At 29.0% G+C, this 7332-nt stretch overlaps 1 long non-coding RNA gene across 1 annotated transcript; it reads right to left on the bottom strand.

The window, feature by feature from the left end:
- Positions 1 to 383: 383 nt before the first annotated feature.
- On the bottom strand, positions 384 to 1317 carry LOC110010033 (uncharacterized). The gene is made up of 2 exons (XR_002284953.3): positions 1025 to 1317; positions 384 to 933 (listed from the first exon to the last, which is right to left on the bottom strand). It is a non-coding gene; the product is annotated as an uncharacterized LOC110010033 (long non-coding RNA).
- Between the last annotated feature and the right edge of the window lie 6015 nt (positions 1318 to 7332).

Below are 7332 nucleotides of genomic sequence, written 5' to 3'. Positions count from 1 at the left end.
TTTTTCAATTTTTTAACACAAAATTAAATTTTTTTTTTTTTACTGGGTGCGGCCAGGATCTCTTTGGACCCCCTATATGGGTCCCCCGCTATTTTATGATGTGTTATATGCCACAAATTGCTTCAAATTTCTAAAATGATCATCCAATTAATCCTCAATGCCTATCCACTTTGGTAAGGACTTCTTATCATTTCAATCTTAATCTTTTTCACAGAATTGAACCACAAAAGTCAAAAATTCATATGATATTTCCTTTTTCTGCGAATGATAAAATAAAAGATAACGGCATGCAATTGGAATATTTTTATAAATTGTCAAGGGTCCCACTTTGTATCAAAACTTTATGACTGTGCATATTTGTCAAGCTTATGTACGACCATAAGTATAACCATACTAGATTATGGTTTCATTGATGTAAATCATAAAAGCAGAGGAATTACAAAATCAACTTAATTTTATCAGCATGTCAAAAAAGAAAAAAAATTAATTTTATCAGAATAACCCAGGGCATGTTTAGGTTGGAGAGTCGAACCGGCTCAACTCTAATAAAAGAAAAAAAAAAAAAATCTCATATACCCGCCTAGTTTCTGAAGAGGGCTTGATTCCATTAAAATCACTTTCCCAGCGCCATCGTCAGCAAGCACAACTGACCACTACCAAGACCGCTACTAACACCTCCAGTAAGATGCCCACCACCGCTGCCTCTGCCAATACCACCACCACCGATTGCACCATTAAGACATCTACGCTCGCCCTTCGTTGGCGACTTGGATTTTTTATTGAGTCGAACCGGTTCAACTCCCATAGTTTATATTTACCGATGAAACTAATAATATTACATCGATCACTTTTTCTCCTTACCTTTTCTTTTTCCCTCATATTTGATTTCCAGAAACATTCTTCAAACTATAGATCTCCGTAAAAACATCAGAACTGAAAAAAAAAAAAAAAGAAAAAAAAACACTAAACCAGAGCTAAAAGAAGCAGAAATTCAAAAGGAAGTTGATATTTTTGAGCGTTTTACCTTCTTCACATGTGACCATTACAAATCTCCTTGTCTTCTTGGGGTTTAGGGGAAGAACAGCTGAAAATAGAGAGAAAAAATTCAAACATCAATCTCTTCACTAACTTCCTCTTTTTAGGAAATACAGTTGCTGTTTGGGTTTTAGAGGTTTGGGTTTGGTTCAGCTTCTCCTCCATCTCTCTTACTCTCTCTGTTTTGCTCTGTTTCTTGCTTCTTTAGCTAGTGCTTTGTTTTAGAAATGTGTTTAGCTATGTGTTTGTATGAGCAGAAAAGAGTAGTGACTTCTTATGATGAGTAATTTAAATTTTATTTTTTTCTTAAAAACACAAAATTGGTTTCTTGATTGACACGAATGAAATAGTGCCTAAACCGCGTAACGAAATGAAGTAGACATCGTTTCTTGGATTAGTGCTTCATGGCCGTTGATTGTAGAATTGATGGTATACGTGTTAGATTTCTAAGCCATGATGATTTTATGAATTTTCCATAATATCCTTAGCGATGTAGTTCTGCAGACCATTTAACTTTCACCTTTCAAAAAAGTAAAATGTTCTCATATTAATTTTTGAATAAGATAATTAACAAATATAATTATTTTTTTATAGTATAACCTGATTTAACGATTTTGAATTTGGTATAAATAAATTTCATATAATGTTATAGAATTGATTTCGAGTTTAATGTTTTTATATTTGGTATAAGTGAAAATATTTGAGAGCACTTCTTCTATTCAAGTGGAGCAACTAGTAACACTATAATTTTTTGACTTCTGTCCACCTCAGCAATTTGTAATCAGAAAAAAACAATTTTCTTATGCAAATTTAATTATTTCGCATGGTCAAATGTTTGCATTTGTCAACACACACACACACACACACACACAAAAATCTTTTTAGAATCATATTTGGATAAGTTTAAATTCAATCAAAACAAACAAACAAACAAGGAATTTAAAGTAAGAAGTGAATATATAAAATATAAAGTTATTTGGTATAAATGAGGATATTTTTTTTTTTCACTAAAAGTAATAAAACAATAAAAAAATCGTGATGGCCTTTTTAGTAAAAAAAATGTTGCATCTTTAGGCAAAATTTATCTACAAGGTCAATGCTTAAAAACTTAAAGTCATGGTTAGAAGTGTGCAAACTTATATATCGAATCCAATCGAAAACTGAACTGACTCATTTTAGTTTGGTTCGATTAGTTAAATTAAGAGAGATTTAGTTGTCGATTTATTTTGTTTGAACCAAATTTATAGTTTGATTCGAGTCAGTTTCATATAAATCTATTAATTGGCTTTAAAATCAAATCGAAATGGCAAAATTGATTAAAATTGACTGAACTGATTAGTTCAATTTGATTCAAGAGGAAATTTGGCTCGATTCGATCTGTTAACAAAAAATTTAATTTGTAATTTTTGATATCGATTTGATTTAATTTGAATCGAATCGACCGTTTTGCCAATCCTTAAGACTCTTAGGAAGAAATTTTTTAAAGAAACTTTTGGTGATTCTAATACCAATTCCATTAAAGGTTTAAAAATCTTAATAAAAAATAGTTTTGAGTAAATTTGGTGGCTATTCATTACTATTGTTTGACTCCATGAACTTTCTATAAGTATGATATGATTACTTTCAAATTTCTTCCTTGTATTAGAGATGAGATCTGCACTTCTTCCTACATAACTATTCAAATAACAAGACTTTAGACAAAATCATCATGACAATGACAACAATAACTCAGAACTAGATCTGAGAATAAAATATAAAAATATGGACAATAATAAATCTCAATATTTGGGCGACAATAACTTAAATCTATATACAGATTTGAGGATTATTTGCAAAAAAAAAAAAAAAAAGGAAAGGGATGAAACCGGTATGAGCTCACTCGTGGCCAACTAGTTTAAAAAGAAAATAGAATTTTTATGTTTTAGGTTTTGGGAGGAGAGTACTTATTTTATTTAATTGAGGATGAGAAATTTGAATCAACCGAATAAATATTGCCATTTCTAATATAAGACAATAAGTGCTTATCATCTAATAATGGTGCTTATCTTCAAGACTCTAACCCTATTGGTAGGCAAGGCCACCGGTTTGATTCTAACCGGAATCGAATCGTACTGTAAATGAATCAGAATTAGACTGAAATCGATAGTTCAAGGGTCGGTTAAGGTTCATGTGAATGTTGAAAAATGAACCTGAACCGGCCCGGAATCGGTGGTTAACTGGCGATTCAGGTTCCTATTCGAAACGGATGCACAAATAAAATTATTTGTAGCTTAAAATTTTTTTATAAAAAAATTTATATCAATTAATTTGATTGTAGTTGATTTGATTTATGGGGAAAAGAAGTACACAATGCTACATAATTTATAAAAAGTGGTGAAAAAAAAGTACACATGATTTGACTTAATTTATACAAAAAATGGTACATGAATAGTTGATTTGTAAAATAAAATACAAATTTATGTGTACAAAAAAAAGTACAAATGGCTAGTTGATACTTGATAGTTGACTTTTATTTTTTTTATTTTTGGTAAATAAATTTTATTCATTTTTAATCAATTATTTATTTATTTATTATAATTTACTAAATTACCCAAAAATATAATTGTTATTTTTCTGTTATAAGGGACAATTTGGAAAACTAATAAATGAAAAATATGTATAAAAATGGTGAATTGATGATTTTTTTTTTCACAACTAATTATATCATAACTCTCCTCTTATTCTCAATCAAAATTCTCTCAAATTTATATAGTTTTTTTTTCTATTGCTTTATTTTCCTTAATATTGGAATTATCTATTGTTTATTTTTTATTTTCATACATCCAATTCTAAATTCCTTCTAATCTCAATTGTTCCATTCATAAATTTACTTCATTTGATTTTTTTTAAAAATAATTTTCTTAGTTTTTGGAAATAATAATTTTTAACTCATTCCATTAATTTCATATTTCATTTATTCATTTTTTTTCCATAATTCCATTTAAAAACATAGCACACAATTCAAAAAGCTCCAAGTAAAAATGAGTTGCTCAAAGTGTGGAAGAAATTGATTCATCCATTGATTGATTTTTCACCACAATTTAATGATAAAATTCAATATCAAACTCTAGTTGAGAAACATTATATTCGTCGTCATCCACCACAACAAGGAGCACATCTCCTAATATTTCAATAGGTAAACCACCAAAATCAGATATTTTAAAGAAGCATTTTGCAAAAATTGTTCAAGATAACGTAGAAATCAATGCGGTTCGATGTAATTATTGCAAAAAAGAATATGCATTCAAGCTTGGAGGAGGCTACGGCACTCTGAATAGGCATTTAAAATTGTATCATCCAAGTGAGGTAGGAATGAATGTAACTCAAACTCAATTATCATCATAAAAGTATGGTGATCCTAACACTCTTCTATTTAAATATAGTGATGAAACTAATAAAATTGAAATGGCTAAAATGGTTTGTATGGAATGATTATCTTTTTCATTTGGTGAAAAAACTGGATTTAATAACTATTCTAAAAAGCATTAAATCCTTTAGCCAAAAAGATACCTAGAAATACACTTGAAAGGACTATCTTATCTATTTATTTGAAAGAAAAAGAAATTTTAAAAAATGTATTTGCAAATTTTAATGGTAAAACTGCTATTTGTTGTGATATTTGATGTGATGCTTGGCAAACTCATTCTTATATGGGTGTTACTTCCCATTGGATTGATAATGAATGGAAAATTCAAAAAAAAATTATTGCACTTAGAGTTTTTGATGACTCTCACACCGTCCATAATATTTTTACCATTTTAAATATTATTTTAGAAGAATATGGTTTGACTAAAAAACAATTTTACAATTGGTTAAAAAAATTTTTACAATTGGTTTTGAGAATGCTAGTGCAAATACGATATCAATAAATGAATTAAAAAACTCTTTATCAACCCAAATTTGGTGGACAATTTTTTCACACTAGATGTGCATGTCATATTTTAAATTTATGTGTTCAAGACGCATTAACAACATTAATTGTATTTTTTACGTCCAATAAAAAATGATTTAAAATCATTTATGAACACATGGGTATGTTAGAAAAGAATTTAAAAATTTTTGTCACTCTATGGGAAAAAATATAAAAAATTTTCAAGAGATATTCCTACAAGATGGAATTCAACTTATAAAATGTTAAATGAATCTTATAAATATAAAAATATTCTTTCTTCATTTATGCAATTGCATGCATCACATTTTCAACTTTATCCAATCAATTGGACTGTTTGTAAAAAAATATTAGATATTTTGCAAGTTTTTGAAAATTGTACAAGAATTTTTAGTGATGTTTATTATCCTACTTACCATTTATTTCCATTTCATTGTTTAGCCATAAGTAATGCCATAATTGAAAATGAAAATGATGATGATTTACAAGAATGTATATTCATGATGAAAACTAAATGGTTAAAATATTATACTGAAATTCAGGATTTAAATTTAGTTGATTTTTTCTTTGTCCTAGACTTAAGTTAGTTGCATTACAAGAATTTTTCGTCTTTATTGTGGATATTTTAATATTGAAGTAGATTATTTTTCTCTTACTAATAATTTTTTAAGGTATATCCGTCAATTGTATGATGAGTATTCTAAATTAGTATCTCCCCTTCCTCAAGTATCACATCCACAAACTACACAATCCGCTAAATTTCATTCTACACAATTTACTTTCATGTAAAATGTTTCAAAAAAAATCAAGGGAGGGTCTACATTCAACATAAAATTGAGACCTATATTAGCACAGATTTTAAGTTTTTAGGTGATGATACTGAGGAAGACTCAACAAAATTTGACATTTTGTATTGGTGGAAAAAGCATGCAAATCGCTTTCCAGTCTTAGCTTCAATTGCAAAAGATATTCTTGCTTGTCCAATTTCTACTGTTGTAGCGGAATAAGCTTTTAATGCTGGTGGACAAATTTTAGATCCAACACGGTCAAGATTATCGCCAAATAATATGGAAATACAAGAATGTGTTGATGATTGGACTAGAGCGGCGTGGAGAACTCAAGACCAACAAAATTCAAGCAATGATAATGATTCCGGCACATTAACGGAGACTAGTGGCACCGATGACTAAAATTAATTGTAATAATTGGGAGGTTATTTTCTATTGTAATAAAAAAAAAGAACTACGTGAGCTTTGATTTCCTCTAATTCCCAAGAGGATACGTAGGTAATTAAATTAAAAATTTTCAATTTTAATTTAATTCAAGCCCAAAAAATATATATATAATTTTGTATTTTATTGAATTAGCAAAATTTGTAAATTTAATGTAATAATAGTTCTAAGTTAATAGAAGTTTTTCTTTTAAAATTTTATAATAATTTATTTAGTTAATAAAATCTAAATATTTTAAAATTATTATTTATTTATGAATTCAGAATTAAAATTTTATTATTTTTTTAAAAATTTATATAATACCGGCACCGTAATTTGAACTGTCGATTCATCGAAATTATAAAATCGAAATCGAAACTAAAAATTCAAAAATTAATTTCAATTCAAAATTTTAAACATTTCGAATCCGGCTATGCCTACCTATTGGGTTCATGCCTCGGTCCTCAACAAGCAATTTTACAGCATTGATGAATGGAAATGCACGCTCCCGGGAAGCGGGTGTGGAAGCAAAGTTGCAAATGCTGATAGAGCGTTGAAAATAACTGTCAGTTTGTCCACATGAATCTTTTCAGTCAATTCAAGTCGTTGTGGTGGGTAGATAGTCCGTCCGTACTTTTTTGTCCTTGTCAGTTTCACCAAAAAAATTTTCTGTTCTTTTTTCACAGATTTTAATGCTCAGATAAAAATTAAAATGGTATTCACATCATCGAATGATCTGCTTTTGACACTCCACCTATATATATCATTATTGGTCGGCCATATATTAAAGAGCAAAGAGGGAAATGGGTCCACGAAGTTCCAGAATTCAAAATTGTTACAGAGAGAGAGAGAGAGAGAGAGAGAGAGAGAGAGAGAGAGAGAGAGATAAGAGAGCTTGAGATTCTTGAATTGACATATTTATGTAATCAATTGACAAATAATTAAAAGAAGCAAAACACTTTTCCAGATCTAGGCCCAGTTCCGGTACGACTGTTAAGGGGAAATGGAACGGAATTAAAAATTCGATTCCTTTATTTTTAGGAACCAAAATCAGAATTGTACTGAATTAAATTTTTCGGTACGGTTTCAGTATAATGTTTCAGTTTTTCAACGTTGGCTCTTTAGTTCTGATTCTGATTCAATTCTAGTTTTTTTTAT

This window comes from Jatropha curcas, chromosome 9 (genome assembly GCF_041381405.1).
Source record: "Jatropha curcas cultivar XTBG-Jc1 chromosome 9, XTBG_Jcur_1.0, whole genome shotgun sequence".
Taxonomy (NCBI): domain Eukaryota; kingdom Viridiplantae; phylum Streptophyta; class Magnoliopsida; order Malpighiales; family Euphorbiaceae; genus Jatropha; species Jatropha curcas.
Note: the sequence above shows the minus strand (reverse complement) of the source record. Positions and strands in the feature narration are given on the sequence as shown.